Source organism: Triturus cristatus, chromosome 2_1, assembly GCF_964204655.1.
Source record: "Triturus cristatus chromosome 2_1, aTriCri1.1, whole genome shotgun sequence".
NCBI lineage: Eukaryota > Metazoa > Chordata > Amphibia > Caudata > Salamandridae > Triturus > Triturus cristatus.
In genome coordinates, this window is record NC_140581.1 from 788,087,793 (window position 1) to 788,111,402 (window position 23,610).

A 23,610-nucleotide genomic window follows, 5' to 3' on the forward strand; every position below is an offset into this window, starting at 1 on the left:
CTAAAAGAATGTTTAAAAATAGTTCCAAAAAACAAGAGGGATATTGCACAGTGTAGGATTGCATATAAAAAGGCAATCAAACAAAGGAAATTGGCATTGCAAACACAGGTATGGGAAGACTTGCGGGATGCAGCTGATAGAAGAGATTCAAGTGCATTCTGGAAAATAATTAATAAACCCTGTTTCCAGGATACCGCTGCCCCAGTAATTGGCACATCTATTCTCCCAGAGCAATGGTCCAAACACTTTGAACTACTGTACAATCACTCGAATGCGAACTCGAGGGGCGATGGAAATCTTTGCCCATGGGCATCTAATATTGAATTCTCACTGGAGGAAATAGCAGAGGGCATTAAAGGTCTTACAAAAAATAAAGCCCCCGGCCCGGATGGAATCCCTCCTGACCTCTATTTAAGTAGGGTTGAGCTCTGGGCCCCAATCCTCACAAGAGTAATAAACACAGGAATAGCAACCGGTTTGCCACGATCTTGGTCTGAGGCCACAATAGTTCCAATTTTTAAAAAAGGGAAAAAGGACGACCCGCAGTGTTACCGCCCCATATCGCTAATTGATGTGACAGCTAAAGTCCTGGGGCGTGCAGTTCTGAATCGCCTATTAGACTGGGCCACTGAACATCAAATAATCACGGATTTGCAATATGGTTTCAGGAGTGGAAAATCAACAACAGACCAATGCCTGAACCTTTACTTAATAGTGGCCAAATACACCATTGCACGTGATCAGGCGGTATACTTGGGGTTTATGGACCTCTCAGCCGCTTTCGACCATGTTAACAGGGAAAACTCTGGGTTCTGATGATTAGATTAGGGGTAGAGCAGGGCCTAGTGGATATTCTAAGAGCACTCCACTGGAACACTTCTGCTAAAGTGCGCTTTAACTTGGAGGGTGACACGACAGCATCCTTCCCTTGCACAAGTGGGGTGAGACAGGGATGCATCTTGGCCCCGTTCTTGTTCTCGCTGTACATAAATGAGTTAGATCGAGCACTGTGTGAAATGAACGTGGACACCCCCAGACTAGGTTCCCGACCAGTTCCCGTGCTATTGTACGCTGATGACGCGGTACTTTTAGCCCGCACACCTAAAGGTCTTCAGAGCCTGTTAGATGGGTTCGTTAGCTTCATGGCCAGTTTAGATCTATCGGCCAACCTAACCAAGTCTTATGTGATGCTGGCTGGGTCTAAACCCTGTAAAAGATTTTCTTACAAAATAGGCACACATAAAATGGAAAAAGTTGAAACCTTCTCTTATCTGGGTATACTTTTTGATGGGCTTTTAAATTTTAAATTTTTAACTGAAGAGCGGAGGTCAAAGCTAGTGGTATCTACAGGGGCCATAATGAGCTATGGGCGCAGGCTGGGCAGGTGGTCCCCTGAGCAGGTTATGCACCTATATGGCTCCATCTGTTGCCCCAACATATTATACGGGGCAGAAGTGTGGGGCTTTGTAGTTACCCAGCAAATACAGATTGAGGAGAATAAATTTCTGAGAAAGATTCTCCAAACCGCTCAAAGTATATCGGCCTATATTTGCCATGACGAATTGGGTAGAGCATATATGGAAGATCTGATCAAAATCAGACCTATCATGGCCTGGCTAAAAATTTGGACCAATCCAGAGGCGGGACTGAGTAGACAAATAGTCACTGACTGCATGAATAGGGATAAGGGAATGTGCATACCATGGCTGAACTACGTTAGGGTCACCCTGGAGAGTTTAGGGTGTAAGGATCTTTTTTATAACCCACTAACAATAATCCCCGAGGACAAAACCAGAATTAAAAGAATGTTCTTCGAAAAAGTGACCACACGAAGAGCGGTCCTTGAGGAAAGTAAGCCTACAGTCCGCGCCCATATAATGGTAAAGACAGTAGAAGGTATGGAACCGTACCTTGCCCTCATACACAATGCACAGGACAGGTTCCTAATTACACGATTTAGGTTCAACCTTCTACATCATCTACTGGCTGACCCGCTTGGATTTACTGTCACAGTCGAACAGAAGGGTACCTGCGGCTGCGACAATAGGTCTCCGCAGGATACCCTTCATTTCGTTTTATTATGCCCTTTTTATTCGATACCTAGACGTAAATATTTAGTAAGGATTCTTAAACAAATGAAGTTTAGACATGCTAAGGTCGCCCTTTTATATTTACAAAGATCTGAGAACCCACTAGCACTGGCCTGTATTTTAAATTTTATTAAAGTTGCAATAAGACTTAGGAACACCAGGGGACTTCCTGATTGAACTGTGAATTTGGAATGAATTGATGATAATGGTCTCTGTGTAGTTATTGGATTTGTAATGAACTGAATGTTGTTTTTAATTGTATATTTGTACTTTTATGATATTTTTTAAATATCGAATAAAGGAATTGATTGATTGACAGTGGTGGAACATGTTACACGTTGTGAAAGAGTTGCTCTGTACGGGAGGCCTGCTTGTAGGTCAGAACACTTGTGGTTATTTGGAATAAGATAATTGTTTTTCAAAAGCACACTGAGAGTGGAATTAACAGCAGCTACTGGAGTTTGTTTAAAAAAACAGTTTAAATTAGGAGCAGAAAGTTAAAGTTTCCGTTTAATTTAACTTGTATATAAACTAAAGAATATTGAACCAAACAAAGTGTGGTTCTCTGTTATTAAAATGTACTTATCTTCCTTTTGACAGCAAAATGCAAAAACAAAGAATGCGATTCATGAATAAAGTAGTTTCAAGGTAGTTATATGTATTAACTGGGTAATGTGTTCTGCAATCATGGAGGCTGTGGTATGCAGAGATCAATCAATCAGACATTAGCAACAGAATTATGCAATCCCCCGTTTGTATTTTTGCACTTAATTATTACTTGAGGCAGTACAAAGCACTGATGGATTCCCTCAGGTTCTACCCATGCACTCCCACTATGACCCAGAAATTACTGTGGAAGTCATCATTTTGCATAGGCAGTTTCCGTGCAATATTGTAAACAAGAAGATATAATCTTTTTAATGATATAGGGGCGTATTCTCAGTGATGCTGTTGTGGCGATAGGGGCTTAGCCCTATTCACAAGGCAGTGTGGCTTCACGCGGCTTAACGTTGCCTTGTGAATAGGGCGCCCTTCATGCTGTTTATAGCGTGAAAGGGGCGTAGACTGAACCCATTGAGTTTGATGCTACCTCCTATTCTCAAGGGCAGCGTAAATAGAAGGTAGCGCCAAACTTAAGACCAGAAAAAATACGGTCTGAAGGTGGGAAAATGAGGAGAAATGCTTTATTTCTCATCGTTTTAGCATTTTCCATGTGTGCTGCCTTCTGCAGCATGCATAGAAAATGCAAAAATGCCATGGATTGTTCATGTACAGGTAGGTGTCCCTTCCTGTACATAAACAAAACTTTATTAAAAATGCAATTTTCTAACTAACATGTGTGCTGCAGTTATGCAATGAGCGAGGGAGGGAGTACTTTTGCACTGAAGCAATCATTCATAGAGGGACTATGCAGTTTTGAATTTTTTTAAGTACTAGTTTGAACATTCAGTGATGTACAATGGAAGTATTTCTGTAATTATTGTGGGAGTACACTGTGACTCATATAAACTGTGAGCCTGTGTATTATAAGGGCCAATAACCTGTATTCCAGATTCTTTAGTCCTGGCGCCGACAGGCCCCAACCCCTTTTGAGGTAAAATAGACATTCACACAGTTTAGTCACTAACCCATGAATTCAGTAAGACATGATTAATCACAGTCAGTCATGTACCTACTAAATCATGCATTCAGACAGTTATACACCCACTCATTCTTTTTTTTAAAAGTTTAGAGTTTATTGAAACCAAATGAAAAAGAACAGCAATATAATAAACATAATAAATCTCAGTTAACAGCGAGGTTATAAAAAGAAGGGAGAGATTCAGCAAATACAATAAACATGCTCTAAGTAGAAGGGAAGAAGAGGAGAAAGGGGAAAAGGGGAAACAATATGATATGTCATAACAAAAATTGAAGAAAAACAAGATATGAAGTTAAACACTGTAAGCACATTAAAGCTTAGGAAAGAAATATTACGGTATAGATACACAAGCATGAACAGCAATATCTCATATTTTAAGAAAAACATGGTGTATTTAAGGCGGTGTACGGCTTTGTCTGATGTATTTACAACGTTACCAGTAGAAACAGTTGAGGAAGCGGACAAGGATAAATACGTAGTGAGTGGAAGCCATAAAAGATCTCTTTTAATTGCTAAAGAAATAGGGGTGACAAAATTGGTGTCAAGTCTGTGATGAAAACACACGGCATTCCACCAGGCTTTGAAAATGACTTTATCCACTTGTTTCCAGTTTGAAGTTATTAAATGGAAAGCTAAAGCTAATAATAAATCTAAGAACTTGAAGTTTGATAGAGATTGAGGCCATTGAGGTGACAATGAACCTAAGAAAATGTTGGGTAAAGAAAGGGAAACATTAACTCTAAAAATCTTTGGAATTTGGAACCAAACTGAGTGCCAGAACTGAGAGATATTAGGACAGTCACATAGCATGTGTTTTAATTCAGCAACAGAGCAGGAACAGGACCAACATGCAGATGGAGTATTAGACAAGAAGGAGGCTAATGTTGCAGGGGACAGTAATGAAAATTGATTTACAAAAAAAAGGTTTGAGTGGTATTGGCAGCTCTTGAAGTCTTGTGAATCTTAAGCCACAATTTGTCCCAGATGGAGGCCGGCCAGCATTGTGTTAAATCTTTCTCCCAAGCCAATTCAGTCTTTGACTTGAGTCTGTCTGAAGGTAATAATAAACATTTATAAATAGAAGATGCAGAGGGGGAAGTATCTAATAAGGGGAAAGTGTAGAGCAAGTTATAGGAAGATTGGAGGTTGTTGGGAGTACAAGAAGATATATATATATTTTTTTTAATTAAAGTTTATTATATATTTAGTCAAAAGCATACATTGGATGATTTACAAAACAAAAAGAGAAATCATATTCAAATTAAACATACAGGCGAACATACTCATATCTCTCAATTGCAGAGCTGTGGGTGGGACACAGTAATGCAATATAACGGTCCTTACATTACGTACATAACACAACATAGTATACATCGAGGGGGAATCAATCAATCAGATGGGACTGTAGGTAGAGCGTTAATGGTTGCCAATAGTCTCTAGGTTTCTATCCTGATGGAAGCTCTTCTTCATAAATTTTCAATGTGTCTTTACAGTATATCATATCTTGCAACCATTGTTTACATGTGGGGTATTTCTTGCCATTCCAGTACATAGCCAACCTTCGTTTAGTCAACAGTAAGGTGATCACACAAAGTTTACGGTTAGCGGATTTCAAATTGGACACCAGGCCTAGTAGGCATATACGGATTGTGCAGTCGATTTTGATTCCTAACACAGCACGTATGTATGATTGGTTTAATATGTCATGTTTGTATTAAAAAAATTCAATAAAAGAGATAAAAAAAAAATGAAGGCAGAAACTGTTTCAGAGTGACCTGCTTCTGACACAATGTGTTTCGAGTTGCTGCCTGAGCCTCATTTTGGGGTGGGGAAGGGGTGATGCTGATTCAGTTAGTAGTAAAAAGTAAACACAAAAGAGGGGCAGCTCTCCGCCCTGTGGTTCTGCAGTTAGACGTCAAAATTAAATCTGTGAAACAGAGGCCACTCTTCACGTGAACGCAGAACAGAGAGGGCTTCTGACAAGACTGCTTATGATTAAGGAGGTTAGGCCAAGACTTTAAGGCCTACACTTTGTAACACCAAAGAGAATAGAGTATTATATTGATTATTTTATGCTTTTATTGGGCGTAGAATAGGGTCAATAAGTGATCTTCCAACGCTCGCAAGCTCTCAAGAACCAAGACATAGGATTATGTGCTGCAGCAGAAACCTTTCAACGCACAAAACTGGAGGGCAAAATCAGAGAGCTGGAAGGAAAAGAAGGACCTTCTCCATTCTCACAGTAGCATTTCATCTCCACGAGATATCCAGCCCCGGGAGTGGGGTCGCATTCTCAAGCCCTCTGCAACCCTTATTGTCGGACAGTTGGACCTTTCTCTTCACAAACACCTGCGCTGCTGGCAGATTATGAAATGCATAGCTCTTCCCTTTGAAATGCACCCTCAACTTTGTGAGGGAACCATAACGGGACCTCCAGCCAAGCCACCAACAACTCTTTTGTGATTATTTGAAGATCTGTACTTTTGGTTTGCATCACTATACTAAAGTTGGGAATGCTAGCACTTTGTTACCGCTAAAAGGGAGGCATCCATGCCTGGAAGCCTCACGTATCACCGCCTCTCCTTGGTGAGGGGTGCCCATCTCTACAAGGACAGTTCCCTGTCCGCCCATCCCCCTTTAATCTCCTGCAGATCCTTTCATTGGTAAATGTTGTCCTTTTTTTTTTTATTTTTTTTTATTAAACATTTTTGCAAAATGGAAAAATACAACCAACAAACTTGCCAGTCAACAGCATTAGTGTGCTACATACAGTATGCTATTAGGTGTCATACAGAAAGGAACATATTGCAATAGTCATCATGTCAACATCAAAATGGGAATTACATGCAATTAGACTGGATACAGGAGCTCAGGGGGCCACAACACACTGCCGCCGTTTACAAAAAGAACACCTGTGGAGGAAGACATGGGCAACATCCAAAGCTGTGACAGTGTTACAGGTATTGCCTCGGTGGCGTGATAAGAACAGGATACGACGTTCCCCCACCGCCACCCATCTCTTAGGGGTCATGTACTCAAAATATAACGCTATGATTCCCCGCTCTGATGTTCCCGAGCCCAGCTCACAAACGGATCCCAGATGTCGCGAGGCCTGGATGCAGCCGGCAACAGCTCCCAGAACGTGGTTAGCTGCGTGTGCCCATACGTTACATCTGCTAGCCAGCCTTTCACTGTGGGCACCCTCCGTCTACCCCAGTGGATCGCCACCCGTCGCTTAGCAAACAATAGAAGCAACGCATGCAGCCTGCGCGATGTTGGCGGAGTGTCTCTGACATATCCTAGTAGCCCAAGCAAAGGGGTAGGGACGTCTGAACGACCCATAATCTGGTTTACCAATACAAAAACCTGAGACCAATAGCCGTCCAATTCTAGGCATGACCATGCTATATGTAGAAAAGAAGCTGAGGCAGACCCACATCGCCAACATTCATCCGTCTTTCTAAGCCCCATTCTTTTCAGACTAATGGGGGTTCTATAAAACCTATGTAAGTATTTAAAATGTATTAGACGCAACTTGTAGTTCGGTGAAAGCTCAGTAAGCTGACCACAACAGAAATCCCACTGTTCCTCAGATATCACAGGTTGGAGCTCCTCGTTCCAATACAGCATAGATTTAGGTGCCACCCCCGGTGCCATGGTTTGCATATGGCGATAAATACGAGTTACCAGCTTACGGGGGGATGGGGAGCCCACCACCGCCTCTAAAGCTGTAAAGACTGGAGGCGCGTCAGGGAACTCCTTAGAGAGTGCCCGGCTTGTCGCACGTAGTTTATGATACAAAAATAATTCGGAAAAGGGCACCGTCCCTCCCTCCTCCGGTGCCATGGGGGGCATAAACTTGCCATTGGGGAAGAGGTCCGCAAAGGTACGAAGATGCAGCTTCTCAACTAGGTTTCCGGCCACCCCGTCAGCAACACAGGGTAGCATCGGGTTATGCAACAGAGGGAGCGATGGGGCATACAGCAGTGGAACCCTCGCCCTCCTACGCAACTCCTCCCACACCCATTGCAGCATCCCAGCCGTGTCTACATCTACTCAAGGGCGCCTTGCCGTGGCACATATCGCCACGCTCAGTGGAAGGGGCGTCACCGCATCTCGCTCCACCGCCACGTGAGGCTGAAAAGGAGTCGGGTGGGTCCAGAAATGCAGAAACTGAGCCTGAGCACAAAGGGCATAGAGCTTCATATCCGGGGCACCCAATCCTCCCTGTCGCAACGGCAGCGTTAGTATGTCCCAAGCTACCCTGGCCTGTCTGCCTGCCCACACAAGTGCCACCAGGCAGGACCGTAGAGTGGCAAAGAAGTGAGACGTACGCGGTATAGGTATATTGACAAATAGATACAGGAATTTAGGTAATATTATCATTTTTGTCAACGCAATCCGTCCAGTCAGAGACAGGGGCAGGGAAGCCCACAGCTTCACTTTCTCGCTCAGCCGCATCACTGCCCGGCCAAAGTTAAGATTCCAGATCTCCTGAAGGTTCCGGCTGATCCAAATTCCCAAATACTTGACCTCCTCCGCCTCCCAGCGCAGGGGGTACTCGGAGGTCACCTCCTCGGTGCTGTCCATGAGGGGAAAGATTACCGACTTGGACCAATTGATGGATATGCCCGCGAGGCCCTCAAAGCGGACAAATTCCCGCAATATGGGATCCAAATTGTCCGCGGGATCGATAAGATAAAGGGTCACATCGTCCGAGTACAGTGATATTAGAAGATTTCTAGAACTGAAGCCTATACCCCTTGCTGTATGATGTTGTCTAATCCTGGCCGCTAACGGCTCCATAGCTATAGCGAACAGCAGCGGGGAAAGAGGACACCCCTGCCGAGTACCCCGCAAGATGGAGAACGGTTCAAACACCAGGCCATTTACCCGCACTCTGGCTTTAGGCAAAGTGTAGAGCAAGCGGATTTTCTTAAGCAGCAGTGCGCTGAAACCCATCCTTTCCAGTATACGGTATAAATAGGGCCATTCAAGTGTATCAAAGGCCTTAGTGGCATCTAAAAACACCACCGCAGCCCTGACCTCAGGGTGTAGATAATGCAGTGAGGCAAAGATCGTACGCAGGTTGTGGGAGGTCGCTCTTCCCGGTATAAATCCCGATTGGTCTGTGAGTGCAATCAACGGCAACATTGGCTGCACCCGGTTCGCGAGCAGCTTAGCCAGGATCTTCACATCTACATTAATCAAAGATAGGGGCCGATAGGAGTTCAGATCATCAGCAGGTTTATCCGGCTTAAGCAATGTGATGATCAGCGACTCACGCATGGTTGCAGGCAACACCCCCTTTTCCAAGGCTTCTTCGTAAACTGCCAGTAACCGGGGTGACAGCTCATCCACGTACGCCTTATAGTTTGCTGTTGTCAGACCATCAGGCCCGGCGCCTTGTCAGGCGGTAAGCTCTTAATGACCCGTGCCACATCTCCAGCGTCTATCGGGAGGTCCATATATTCTCTGTGTTTATTATTGAACCACACCAACGCAATGGAATCCAAAAAGGATTCAAGCCCCTCCGGACAAGCATCCTGGGTATTGGTATATAATCGGGAGTAAAACTCAGAGAAGGCTCCTACAATTTCCCCTTTGTTATGAAGCAGCTCGCCAGCCGTCGTGCGCAGTTCATGAATATATGTCGCGGGTCGCGGCGGTCTAATCATATTCGCCAAGACCTTCCCCGGTCTCCCACCCTCGCCATAACGCCTTGCCTCCGCATATTTCCCTAGAAATTTAACCTCCCGCATCGCCTCCTCGTCGTACGCCAATAATTTTGTTTTCAGCAGTCCCGCCACCTCCGACCCTCCAGTATCGAAGAAAGTGCGTTCGAGCCGTTTTATATCGGTTTCCAGCGTTGCCAGGGTGCCCCGTATCGCCTTCAGCACACCCGCCTGTCGGGCTATACACTGGCCTCGAATGACGACCTTGAAGGCCTCCCACAGAGATGCCTCAGTACCTACCGATCCCATATTTCGCTCGAAGTAGTCAGTGATATCCGTCCTTATCTCCTCTTTGAATGCATCGAGTAAGGCGTGAGGCGGGAGCCGCCACGAGAACGCCGGGAACTGACCACCAGGGATTAGCAATTTCAACATGCAGGGTGCATGATCTGACAACGAGCGGGGCATGTGCTCCACCTGCACCGTCCACAGGGCGACGTCTCGCGACACCAGCCAGAAGTCAAGGCGGGACCACGCGCTGCCATGAGCCAATATACAGGTGCCCTCTCTTAGATTCTCATGTCTACCCCGCCACACATCAACCAGCGAGCCGTCCAGCAGTATTTCCCGCAACGCGGAGCTCGCCAACAGATTCAGCGCACGAGCCACCCCCCTCCTGTCCGCTTGGTCATCAAGTACAGCATTGAAATCACCTCCCCATATAATTGTACTGCATCCTGTGGCTTTCACCTGCCCCCAAATCTTATGGAAAAAAGCGGGGGAGTCAGCATTGGGACCATACACAGCCACAAATACCACCGAAACGCCACACACAATGCCCTGAACCAAAGCATATCTGCCCTCCGGGTCATATTGAACAGAGCCCTCCCGCCAGTCCAACCCCCGACGGATCAGTATCGCCACCCCTCGGGCATAGTTGGAATAGATAGCTGAATACACGTGCCCCCATCTAGTGTGTCGCAGTCTTTGGGCAGGGGCGGTGTTCAAATGGGTTTCCTGCAAGAGACAGACATCCACACAATGCCGCACCAAATATGCATGTACCAACCTTGCCTTCCTATGATCATTTAGCCCCCGAACATTCCAGGTAAGACAGTTCAACGTTTTATCTGCCCTGGACATTCCCCACACATAATATGTAAAGTGCAGTAAGACATGTTGACAGTGACCATTCCGTACGCGGAAAACACAACACAGATAGCATACAATCAAATCTGGCAGTGAACAACAAAACAATAACCCCAACCATCCAACCCCCACCCACTCCAACCCCCCAACCGGGTCGTAGAATAGCCATCCCCATACTCTCCCCAACGAGACATTAAGTAAACAAGGGAACATTCCTGAGGGGGTGTAGCTATGCCAGCTACTACCCTGTGTGGAACAGGGTAGCCAGAAGATCTGCAGGGGATACGAGCCGCCCAGGACCTAATAATTGGGAACTACACATGATAGCAGGTGGCAACGATGGAATTACTGGGCTATACAGGTGCACAACCCTCTAAAACGGAGAGGAGTTCAGAGATAATCAGGAGTCGTTTCCCTCAAGACCCAATATTTGGGACCCACGTTTACTCATTGTCACTTAGCCTGCCATCCACCTCCTCCGCTGCACCTTTGGGTCGTTTTGTGGATTTGCGTCCAACCTGTTTAGCGAACTTCATCGCCTCCTTGGCGTCAGTGAATATGTGGGCAGACCCCTCAAAGGTCACCTTTAACTTCGCCGGGTAGAGGAGCGAGCACGGAACCTGCGCCTGCAGAAGAATCCGCTTCGCCGGCAGAAACTCCCGTGGGCAGCCTGAACAGCCGGGGTGAAGTCAGGGTAGAAGGAGATATTATTGCCCTTGTGCATGATAGTTCCTTTTTCCCTCGCCAGTTTAAGGATTAAATCACGATCTTGATAGTTCAAGAGCCTCGCAATGATGGGCTGGGGCGGCGCTCCAACAGGGGGCCTCTGACCCAGCGACCTGTGTGCTCTCTCCACCACAAAAACCGCTGATAGGCTAGGGTCAAACAATTTGTGTAGGAGTTCAGTTACATAGGTTTCCATCTTAGATATGGCAGTGGTCTACAGAATACCAGTGATGCGTAGATTATTGCGCCGGGACCGCGCTTCTAAGTCCTCATTCTTAGCACGAATTATGCCCAACAATTTGTCCATATGCAGGAGCTGGTCCTTCGTCTCCACTTGGAACTCATGAAACTCCGAATGGCGAGCCTCAAGCGTGTCCAACCGTGTCTCATGCGTCGCCACTTGCATTTTCACAGAGTCTAATTGACTGGTGAGATTGTCTAGTTTGGTGTCAATATTTCGTAGGCTAGAACGAATCTCAAGCATCAGTGTGCGTAGATCTTCACCATGATCGTCAGCAGCCAGGTCCCGCCTTTCCGCCACCTGGGACTCCAGCTCCGACTCCACCTGACGTGTGGAGCGCTTATGGTCAAAGGTCAGCTTCGGCTGCTTAGAGTCCTGTTTACCCATGTTGAAGAGAGCTCCACCGGTTCCTGCCGTGAACCAGCAGCAAAAGCCCCCGACCGCCTCCTCGTTCGAAGCGCCTCAGCAGGTTACCCACACACCACCACTCGCGCTTCCACTGATTGACCCCAAATATGGAGGCCGGAGGCACAGGCGGCGACCACCCCGCAGTACTCCCGGCAGCAGGTTTACACTTGTGAGCCCCCACACCCGGCACCAGTGTCTCCTCCAGGCTACCTCAGAACAGCTCCACACGGTGGACACAGCCCGCAGCCGGGACCCAAGCAGATGTCCGCCTAACTTCCTGAAGCACAGGGGGGGGACAACTCCCCAGAGCCCACCCGCATCCACCAACCAGCTGGCCGGACCACAGCAGCACCTAGTCACCCGCTCGCCGCCTCCAACTATGCAGTCCACATTCCTCATCTGGCACAGTGGTGTCCTTGCCCCGGCCTTCAGTCACTCCGCCAGCGTCCCATCTGGTCATACCACCCGCGGTGCTCAGGCAAAGCGGGTAACGACCCAGCAAGTAGGACTCACAGCCTCCGGATCTCACGTGCCACCGCCTCAAGGGCTCCAGTCGTCTCCCACAGAGCGCCTACGGCAACCGTGAAGTCGCGTGCCAGCACCCTGCCGCTCATCGGTCTCCTCACCACCACATGCCGGCTGCAGTTATTGTCCACAAAATGGCGGCCACCACTTCCAGCGTCTGCCAGCCTCATACGCGCCGCGGGGCCAGCTCCAGCAGCCTGCGGGCTCCCCAGCCGACAGGATCGCAGCGCAAATGCCCCACAGCCAGCTTCCACCAGGGTCACCCACTTATCTGACGCCGTCAGCGACGGTGATCAACGCTCCGAGCTCCGATCCGCCATCCGTCCGCCTAGCACTCCTCAGCACATCGCGTCGCCAATCCGAGGGCCGCCACCGCACTCCAGCACACTCGGGATCCATCAGCAGGCGCCGACCAGACAGGGACCCCTCAGCAGCACGTCATCTCCCCAGCACAGGCCTCACCGCCAGCACCCGCCTCGGGCTCAAGTCACGGCTCTCCCCAGTCGCGCTCCAGCAGGCGCCAGGGCCGCCCACAGGTTCCGCGGGTCATGGCCCCTTTCAGGCAGATGGAAAGCGGGCATAGCATACCTCCGCCGATGCCTCACAGCCACCTGTACGTTTTCTGCCGGTTTGGGCAGCTCTGTCTCACCCCGGTATGAAGGATTACTTCAGGATTTCGTTCCGGCCGGCGGAGCTCACTCAGAGAGCGGCCATCTCGCTGCTCAGAAGGCCACGCCCCCAGTACAAGAAGATATTGATTACGAGAGAGAAGTAAAAGATTGTATTGTGATTTGAAAGAGTTAGGAAGAAGATATTTAGTTTGAAGGTCAGTAAAGAATAGAGGATAATTGTTAGTCAAGAGTTGGGAAATCCAGAGTAAACCCTTGGATCTCCAAGATGTCCTATAAATAGTACGATTGTTGATACGTAGTAATTTATTGGGCCAAATGGGCTGTTGTGAGAGAGAAGTTAGAGAAGGATGAGAAGATGGAAGAAGAGGAGCTAAGAGTTTACTAGTGTAAGAAATTACAGAAGAGCCTAAGGAGGAGATATTATTAGTGAAGGCAAGGGCTTTCTGAAAGGTAAATGGGAGGCGCTCAATTTTTCTATAGATATCTACATTGGGGGATATATAGAGGGGTTAGAGGAAAGCCAGTGGGAGGCTTATTTTAAGGAAAAAGCATAGTGATAAGATTTGAAGTCAGGAAATTTAAGGCCTCCATTAGGTTTGTCTTTTTTAAGAGAGGAGAAGTCTATTCGAGGAGGTTTTTCAGGAGGAATTTTACTAAAAGAGAGTCAACTTTCTTAAAATAGTATCCGGGAATGTGCACAGGAATCATAGAGAGAGTGTATAGAATGAGAGGAGTGATCATCATCTTAATCAAATCCAATTGCCCCCTCCAAGAGAGAAAGAGAAGGTGCCATTGTGTAATAGTATCATTTAATGTTGTAAGAATGGGGTCAGTTGTCAAGATAGTCAGAGAAAAACACAGGCCTAAATATTTTAACTTGGAAGGTTGCCAAGTGAATCCAGTATGAATAAAATAATGCTTAAGACATAAAACGTTGAGAGGTAAGACTTCACTTTCATCCAGATTAAGGTGATAAACTGATAATTGAGAAAAAATATCAACCTGATGAAGAAATGGAGGAAGAGAAGTAGCTGGGTTGGAACAATATAAGAGGATGTCGTCCGCGTAAACAGACATTTTGACTTGGTGTGGACCTAGTTGGAAACGGGAAATTTGAGCATCTTGTCTAATTTTAGTGAGAAAGGGTTCTAATGCCACTACATACAATAAAGGTGATAATGGACATCCTTGTCGTGCCCCTCTAGAGAGAGAGAAATTACCCAAGAGTTTGCCATTAACGAAAACAGAAGCTCTAGGGCCTGAATAAAGTAGGGAGATTAAGGAGATCAGTTTGGGAGGAAAAAATATCCATTCTATCCTCCCAAATGCTTTCTCAGCATCTAAAGCTATAGTGGCGATAGGGTAGTCCAAGGAAGAAGCATTGCTAAGCATGTTGAAGAAGACTCTAGAATTATCAGAGGGTAGGCAACCCTTTACAAAGCCAAATTGTTCAGGTCCAATAAGTTCAGGTAGGATAGGGTCAATGCAAAGAGCCAACATTTGAGCAAAAATCTTATAATCGGTAATAACCGAAGAAAATGGATGGTAATTCTTACAATGTATTTTGGAATTAAACATATCATGGCATCTTGAAAATTACTTTCAGAGGAGCCGTTTGTAATAAAGGAATTAAATAGGAGTAGAAGATGCGGCAAAAGAAGGTTAGCTAAGTGTTCATAGAACTCAACAGTAAACCCATCGGGTCCAGGGGCCTTACCTCGTTGTAGAGCCGAGACAGCATGGGCGATTACTGCTGTGGTAATATCAATGTCTAATGAGGCAAAATCAACATGTTGTGAAGAAGGAGAAGGAATGAAAATCAGAGGAGAAATCCAATTGAGTTGGAGATGTCTCAGGAGTGTATACATTTTTTATAAAAGGAAACAAATTAATTTAAAATATTGTCGACTTTAAAAGGTGAAGTTCCAGTAGAGCTCTGCAAAGATTCTACTCTAGTCCTTTCACGTCTTATTTTTAAGTAAGTAGCCAGTAGCTTACCCATTTTATTTTTGACCTCCATAACAGTGAGCGCTGCTTTTTGAAAGGTAGGAGGAAGCGGCCTCCGTGGATAGTCGATTAAAAGAGAGCTTAGCATCATTAAGATCTTTCAAAGAAGATTCAGTGTTGAAATTATAATAAGTGTATTCTAGGTGCTTAATCCTAGTGAGTACTTGAGTAGTTTGAGATTCAAGAGATTTTTTCTTGTGTGAGACAAAATTCATTATGAAACCTCTAGCGGCTGCCTTGAAAGAATCCCAAATCATTATAGGAGAGGAATCTAGGGTTGTATTAATGGCAAAAAATTCAGAGGAGAATATACTGAATTGACCGGAGAATTTAGGGTCTACAAGTAATGAGTTATTGAAGTACCATCTACCAGCTGTGGGACAAAAGGTATCAATCAAAATCAACAAAAACAGGGGCGTGATCAGAAATTAAAAATGGAACCTACCTCAGACTGAATGACATGTTGGGCTAAGGACTTACTTAAAAAGAGGTAATCAATATATTGTAAAACAATATATATGAGGGCCGGAACTCGAATGTAAAAAACGATTCAAGGTTAAATCCATTGTAGAATTAAAAAGTGCAAAGTTTAAATTGATGTTAAACATTGGTGGTTCATGATCATTGTATATGGTTTTATGAGATTAGCAATCTGACTGTATAATACATATCCACTGGATGAGACACTCCGATATATAGAGACAAAAATTTAATTAACTCAGTCTCTTGTGAGAAGAATACATTAATTCCATTTAAATTCACCTTTTCCTTTGGGTTTGTTCCAATGGTGACATTGACCCTGTCAGGTACAGTGACTAGACTAGGGTCGAAATCATAGTCAAATTCAATGATATTCCTCATCAGTTTAAAGAGGAAATGTAATCAATTAACCCAGAACAAACTAATGTATATTGCATAAAGATGCTTCTTTACTAATCCAACACAGAAAAGGAGTCATAATAAAAAACCCTAAAGTGCAAGTATGTGCAATAAAGTGTTGGTGCAAAAACAAAATTATATATACATTTTAAGTGTCTCGAGAAAGAAAGGCTGTATCTAGATACTTTTATATTTTTCAGTTGTATTGCATTAGAAACTAAACAATTTCACATTTTTGGGTGAGCGGACACAATTTGCTAGTATATAAATTTTGCAAAATACCAATAAAGCCTTAAAAACACGTTCATAGTTGTTTCAACATACAAAAAGGACCTAATCAAGATATATAAAAGCATTCTTACCTTAATGAGCTGACCCGAAATGTAAAAAGAATAAAAAAAATCATATATTAGTCATAAATAATTCATAAATACTTATAAATAGTAATAAATATTCATAAATAATTATATAATTTCCCCCCATTATTTATTATATTTATATACTGTTTTTTATTGGAGGTCCTGAGGATACCATACATGTTTTTATACTGTCTTGTAGTAAGGGTCGCGTAAATATTTGGGTTTTTGGGGCATGCCCAAGCATTTACACATTGTCTTTTAAAACTATGTCTTAATATTCTGCACAGTGAAATGCATTGTTAGATTTCTAAACATGGAGTTGGGAGATGCTCGAACCATTGATGTCTTTCAGTATTGCACTAGCACTATTCTGGAAGTATATGGTCTGTTTGCATTTGCACTTTATGTGAAATTTGATTAGTGTTTAAAACCAAGGCATTTGCACTTTACATCAGGAACTGGTTTGCACTTTAGCATCTTGCCCTTTAAATGTTTAAAATGTGTAGAACTTATATGGTAGTTTATTACCAAGATAGCAAATAATGAGAGGCAACTTATTGGGAGCCCCTCAAAATGGGCAGGAATTATACTTGTATTTTGATGTGAAATCGTATGGATTTAAGCGCACGTACTGTGCATAACCATAACCTTATATGTGTGTGTTAGTGAGTTTAGGGCACTTGTCCCTCAACAATCTTGGTCAGAGAGCAGTGCATTGGGAGGCTCTGCAGCAATGCCACATAGGTGATTGTGCTTTCAGTATTGGTACATTGGTACAATAAGCAACTCCTGTAAAAAGGCACTTGCACTTTATGGGCTGAAAGCTATAGAAAGAGTAATTGGCATCCGTACTCCAATGTGACATAAAGTTTGTAAACTGGCTATAATACATAACATAGGGAAATGTTGCATGCACTAAGCACTCTATTTATCGCTACCTCACCAAGATCTATAGCAGGAGAATTTAAATGAACCCATGATCAAGTTAATCACTCTGTGCTATAATCAAGACAACCTTGCATATTATGTATTTGTACAGTATGGACTTGTAAAGACAGGTTTCCGAGCCCATTTGCTATCACATCACATTATTTCTGCGATTAAGTAACAACTGTATAAGGCTTATGAAATGTGCACATCTATAGATAACCGTAAAACACATATGGGGTCTAAACATTGGTAGCACATGATTGATTAATATTTGTAAGCAGACGCACGGAGTGTGTAGTTCACAAAAACATAAAACAACCATAAAAATAATAAAATTTTGTAAAAAATAAAAATGCAAGTAAATTGAAACAAAGTTTGTAACCATGAAAAAGAAACGATTCAAAGTGATATATATGTATGTTTTTTTTAATGTGTTGTCTATGTTATTGTGACCAATTGACCATACTCGCTGACATAAATGATATGTAAGAAAACAGCTCCTTGTGTGAACAAGGCAGGGGACCCTGCCGAAATGAGTAACAGCACGTACAAATAAAAAAAACTAACCTGATCAAGAAGACTGGAACTGAGGTGTCGGTGTCTGGTTGTGTGGAACTACATGCATAAGTTGGTTGTTGATATATATATAGATTGAAGGTCCTGAGGATACCATACTCAGCTTTGTGACCATCGCTGACCATAATCATGAATAACACCTTAAGCATGTTGGCTATCTGCATAGAGTGTCACATTAAAATTTTCAGATAAACAGTACGCTCTTGTTAAGGCAATCGATTCTACCACTTGCCCTGATGTCACATTTAGTACAGAGGACACTTCAAGAGTCTCTGAGACAGAGCATAGTGCATAGGCAGCTTTTAGTGTTCCAAACTGAACACTAAATAAACTGGAGCAACAACGCTATTTTAGCATTATGCACTACGGTTTAAGAAAATGCATTGCTTTAATCCAGGTGCATTTTAGGCATTGTAGGATGTCATTGCATCGCGTGTGGTTGGACTTAAAAGCACATGATTATTGTATACGTCACCTGCTCATATGTGATCAATGCTTGCCAAAACGCATTAGGAGAAAGAGAGTGTGCCTTTTCATGAATTAAATGCTCTGGGTGTTTTCAGGAATCAGGCATAAGCGCTTCTTGTACATATGTGTATATATATATATATATATTCACTGAAAAAACATAGGTTTCACACACGTTATAGTTATGAATTAGCATTTAAAAAACCTTGCAAATTCACTTAAAAAACCATAGGTTTCACACATGTTATAGTTAGCTGGACATTTCACTCGTAAAAAACCTATGAAATTCCCCCGTTATAGTTACTGTAGGCAACTATAACTCACGCGACCGCAATCCTCTGCAGATGACGTCAGATATTACATCACTGTATTTAGACACTTATTTACCTTCTTCCATTAATCTTTAGCTATACATATATTACAAATATTTATTTTTCATAAAGACACATATGTCATCAGTGATGTAATATCTGACGTCATCAGCAGAATTTGTACGGTTTTTTAAATGCTAAGTTATGTATTAATTTTTTTATTCCAGGTTTTTCACCGTGCGCGCACCGTGAAATTATTGTTATTTTTATAAATCGCGAGGTGCGCGCACCCACGGTTCGCAGTGCGTGCCGTGCGCGTGCGGTGCACGCACCTCGCGATTTTCCCCCCCCCAAAAATGTTTTTTTCTCCCTTGGGGGTCCTTCTGTGACCCCCTGACCAAGGCTAGGGGGTCAGGAACTGTCCACTCTGCCCCCTTTTCATGTTCTCCTCCTTTTTTTTTCACCCCCTCAGACTGCGAGAGACAAAATGGCGGCCGACACTTCCTGGTTTCGACCGATTCGAATGTTTACCGACATCTAACAACCAATCAGAATTGCGCTCGTGCACGGCAGGGTGCGCGCACCGTGCGCGCACGGTGCGCGCGTATAGATATTGATATGCTTTTAAATGCTATTTTCTCAGGAAATACTGAACAGATTTACACCGGACCTGCAAAAGGCACTTCCTTGACCTTATGGCTACCTCTCTGCCATAAGGTCAAGAGGTAGCTCGCAGTTATATTAGCAGCGGGATGCAGTGGCAGCATGCCTTTCACCGAACATGGAACTCAATTGAATTTTGAAGCAGGAACGCAAGCCACTTGGTTAAAAAACTTCATGAGTCTTATGTGGCTACACTAATGGACTATCAGGACCAGAATGCCATTTTCCATTACGCTCATTGGGGCGGGACTCTCAATAAAGTAAGTTGTTTTCAAACGCTCCTGCCTTCATTACTGCCAGTGATCAAGAGCTCGAGGGAGCTCGAAACGCGTTTGGCTGTTGGATGACATGCAGCCTGCTGACCTAACTGCTGCCTGCGTTGTGGTGTGCTGTAACCCCGTGCTGTGAGTGGCATCTCTAGGGGCAACCTTGGTGTTATATATATATATATATATATATATATATATATATTCACTGAAAAAACCATAGGTTTCAGGGACGTTATAGTTAGTAATTAGCATTTAAAAAACCTTAGAAATTCACTGAAAAAACCATAGGTTTCAGGGATGTTATAGTCAGAAATAAGCATTTAATAAACCTTCGAAATTCACTGAAAAACCATAGGTTTCAGGGACATTATAGTTAGTTAGACATTTCACTCGTACAAAACCAGTGAAATTCGGCCGTTATAGTTAGTTCAGCTAACTATAACTCGCGCTCCCGCAATGCACTGCTGATGACGTCACATAATTCATCACTGATGACATCTCAAATTACAACACTGATCACATCACTGATGACATCATCCATGTGATAGTCAGATGCACCTCCTCACAACCTACTATAACCTTTGAAACACTCACTCTAAAATACAGACTCCATTTTCAAAACCATACACGCACCGATACCAGTTACTACATACCCACGCACTGATACCTAGGTCTACACACACATCCACTTATTCACCTATACAGTCACTCATACATGCAGTCACTCATCAATACCGCACTAGCATATGCACTTATACACCTATAGAGACACTCACACACCACCACTCACCCATAGAGATACTCACACACCTAGTTATTCATGCAAAGAATCAATCACACTCCCATTTACTCAGCTATACATTTATACACACCACCTCACTTATTCATACATATACTAACACATACTTACTCTCTTATATAATCACTGATACAAGCACACACTCATCCATACAGCCACTCTCACATTCACTCACTCTCACACAGTCATTTATATACTCCATCACTCACACATACTGCCTTTCACATATGTAAATACTCACACATGTACCACTGAGACATCCATTCACTCACCAATACAGCCATACACACACTCACCCACCCACACTGCCCCTCACAGATGCAATCTTGAACCCATACAACCAGTGAATCACCCACTCACACACACATGCAGTCACACACACCCAACCCACCCACACAGACACTCAGGCACCCATACAGATACTCAGACAAGCAATCAATAACCCATATAGACACTAATGTAGCTACTCACCAACTGACAGTCTGATACAGACATTTACACAGTTTAGTCACTAATCCATGCATTTACTAAAACACGTTTAATCACTCACTTATACAGAAAGTTATGCTCCTGCTAAATGATACATTCAGACACTTATACACCCACTCATTCTTCAATACAGCTTGGCATATATATATATATAAACATATTTAAACTTTACAGAAACACAGTTACTGGATGATGTCATCAGTGATGTCATTTGAGGTGTCATCAGTGATGTCATCAGTGATGTCACGGACCATGTCATGAATGATGTAATATGTGACGTCATCAGCAGTGCATTGCGGGGGCGCGAGCTATAGTTAGCTGAACTAACTATAACGTCCGAATTAGACTGGTTTTGTACGAGTGAAATGTCCAACTAACTATAATGTCCCTGAAACCTATGGTTTTTTCTGTGACTATATATATAATACGAGAGCGAAAAACATTCAAGTTTCACAGAGATCGCTGTGACTATGAACATGGAAGAATTTTCACTTTCGCTCGCAAATATGATGCGCTTAAAGCTGATAATTCCAGCAGTAAACAACGAATCAACTATGAAAATCAGGATCAGGATTTGACCTCGGCATCAGGTGATAGCTCAACAGTGGAAAGTGAATCTGATATGGGGGCACGCAACACAACAAGGGCAAACCCCCGCAGACACTCACTTACCGATGAAGTTGATTTTTTATGCTTGGAACGCCTACAATCATTAAGACCACGGAAACAGCAAAACAGCGGAAATCGGGGAAAAACAAAAAACGAAGTGAGAGAAGAAAAGCCAACCGGAGAAGGAGCAAACAAAAAACAACTGAAGAAACAACCAAAGAGGTATTGGAAGAAATAGAATGCTCCAACCTAATTGAAACAAGTGAAACAACAGTTATCAATTTAACGGACTTAACTCTCAATAGGGCGGAAACACAACTACTGGCCCTAGGACTGTCTTTCTGCCCTGAAAGCTCCTTTAACTATGCCAAATCCCGAATAGATATCTACAAAAGCGTCAGGAAACTGAAGTTAATGAAATTCCATGAACAATCCAACAAATCAACGGTTGGGGCAGCACAGATTACTCAAACATCGATTACAAAACCGCCAAATGAAAATGAGACGACGTTGAACTCACAAGAGTTAGTAGATACCCTATATGATTTACAACAAGAAAGTGATTTAACCAGTCAAGTAGCTACAACTAGCTCTTCACAACAAATCGCACAGCGGGCAGGCAAATGTCTTACCCCCTTCAAACCACCATCAAAATTTTATCCATTAACCATCAAGGATACAATTGATAGCTTCCAAGAGCAGGTAATTGCTGATTTAAAGAATCTCAACAAAGTAACATGCAAGGCTAAGCAAACAAGGAGAAAAAATATTAAAGAATTACAATACCACCAACTAATGACCAAAATCAAAAATACCAAGGAAATAGTAATCCGCAACGCAGACAAAGGTGGTAACGTGGTTTTATTAAAAAGAGAAAATTATCTGAAAGAAGCCATGAACCACCTTAACGACAAAGCCTGTTATGCGTCCAGCAATAGAGCTACATGGAACTCAAATAAACTCAATATACCAAGTAAAACTAATGGCCTGGCGAGAGATGGGACTGTTAACAACTGATGAGTATAAATACCTGTGGACTCAGAAACCAGTTATCCCCATCCTATACTTCATACCTAAAATACATAAAGACAAAATCAATCCACCGGGGAGGCCAATAATATCGGCACGCAATAGTATATTTGAAAAAACTTCCAGATATGTGGATTTCTTTTTACAAGACTTTGTTCAGAACCTGGCTTCATACATTAAAGACACGGGCGATTTTCTAATGAAAATAAAAGACCTTGAATGGCAGGAAGATTTCCTTTTGATTGCGTTAGATGTAACCTCATTGTACACATCAATTAAACACAATGATGGACTACGAGCATTGAAATATTATCTAGCGAGAAGAGGAACCACCTATGCTGAACATAATCAGATGTTGATTAATATGGTTGAACTATGTTTGACTAACAACATTTTTATGTTTCAGGACACGTTATTTCAACAATTACGCGGGGTGGCAATGGGTGCAAGCTTCTCCCCCAGCTACGCATGTTTACACATGGGCTGGTGGGAGGAGCTTGTACTCATGACCAAATACCATGATATCTTCAATAACAATATTCAATGCTGGTTCAGGTTCATTGATGACCTGTTTGTGGTATGAAAGGGAACAGAACAAGACGCAAGGGAATTCATAGACCAACTCAATACCAATGACCTAAACCTAGAATTTACCTCTAATATCAGCAAAACGGGGATAATATTTCTTGACGTGGAGGTGTACATAGAACAATGGAGGGTAGAAACGAAATAACATAGAAAACCAACAGCAGGAAATTCTATCCTGCATGCCAACAGTTCCCATCCCAAGCACCTCATTCAAAGCATTCCCTATGGGGAATTGCTACGAATAAAACGTATTTGTAGTGAAAGTGGATCCCTAAAAACAGCACATCATGAATGCATTAACCGCTTCAAGATGCGAGGTTACAGCAATAAATGCTTAGATGAAGCCCTTACTAAATGCAACCAGGTCAATAGAGATATGCTGATCTGTCCAACCCCTAAACAAAAAGCCTCTGATGATGAATCAACTGACAACTTTAGATTTATCCTCCAATATAATCGCCAAGAGGGAGCAGTAAGGAAAATACTCAACAGAAACTGGTACCTTATTAAACAGGACCCCATAATTGGCAAAAAAATCCCCAAACG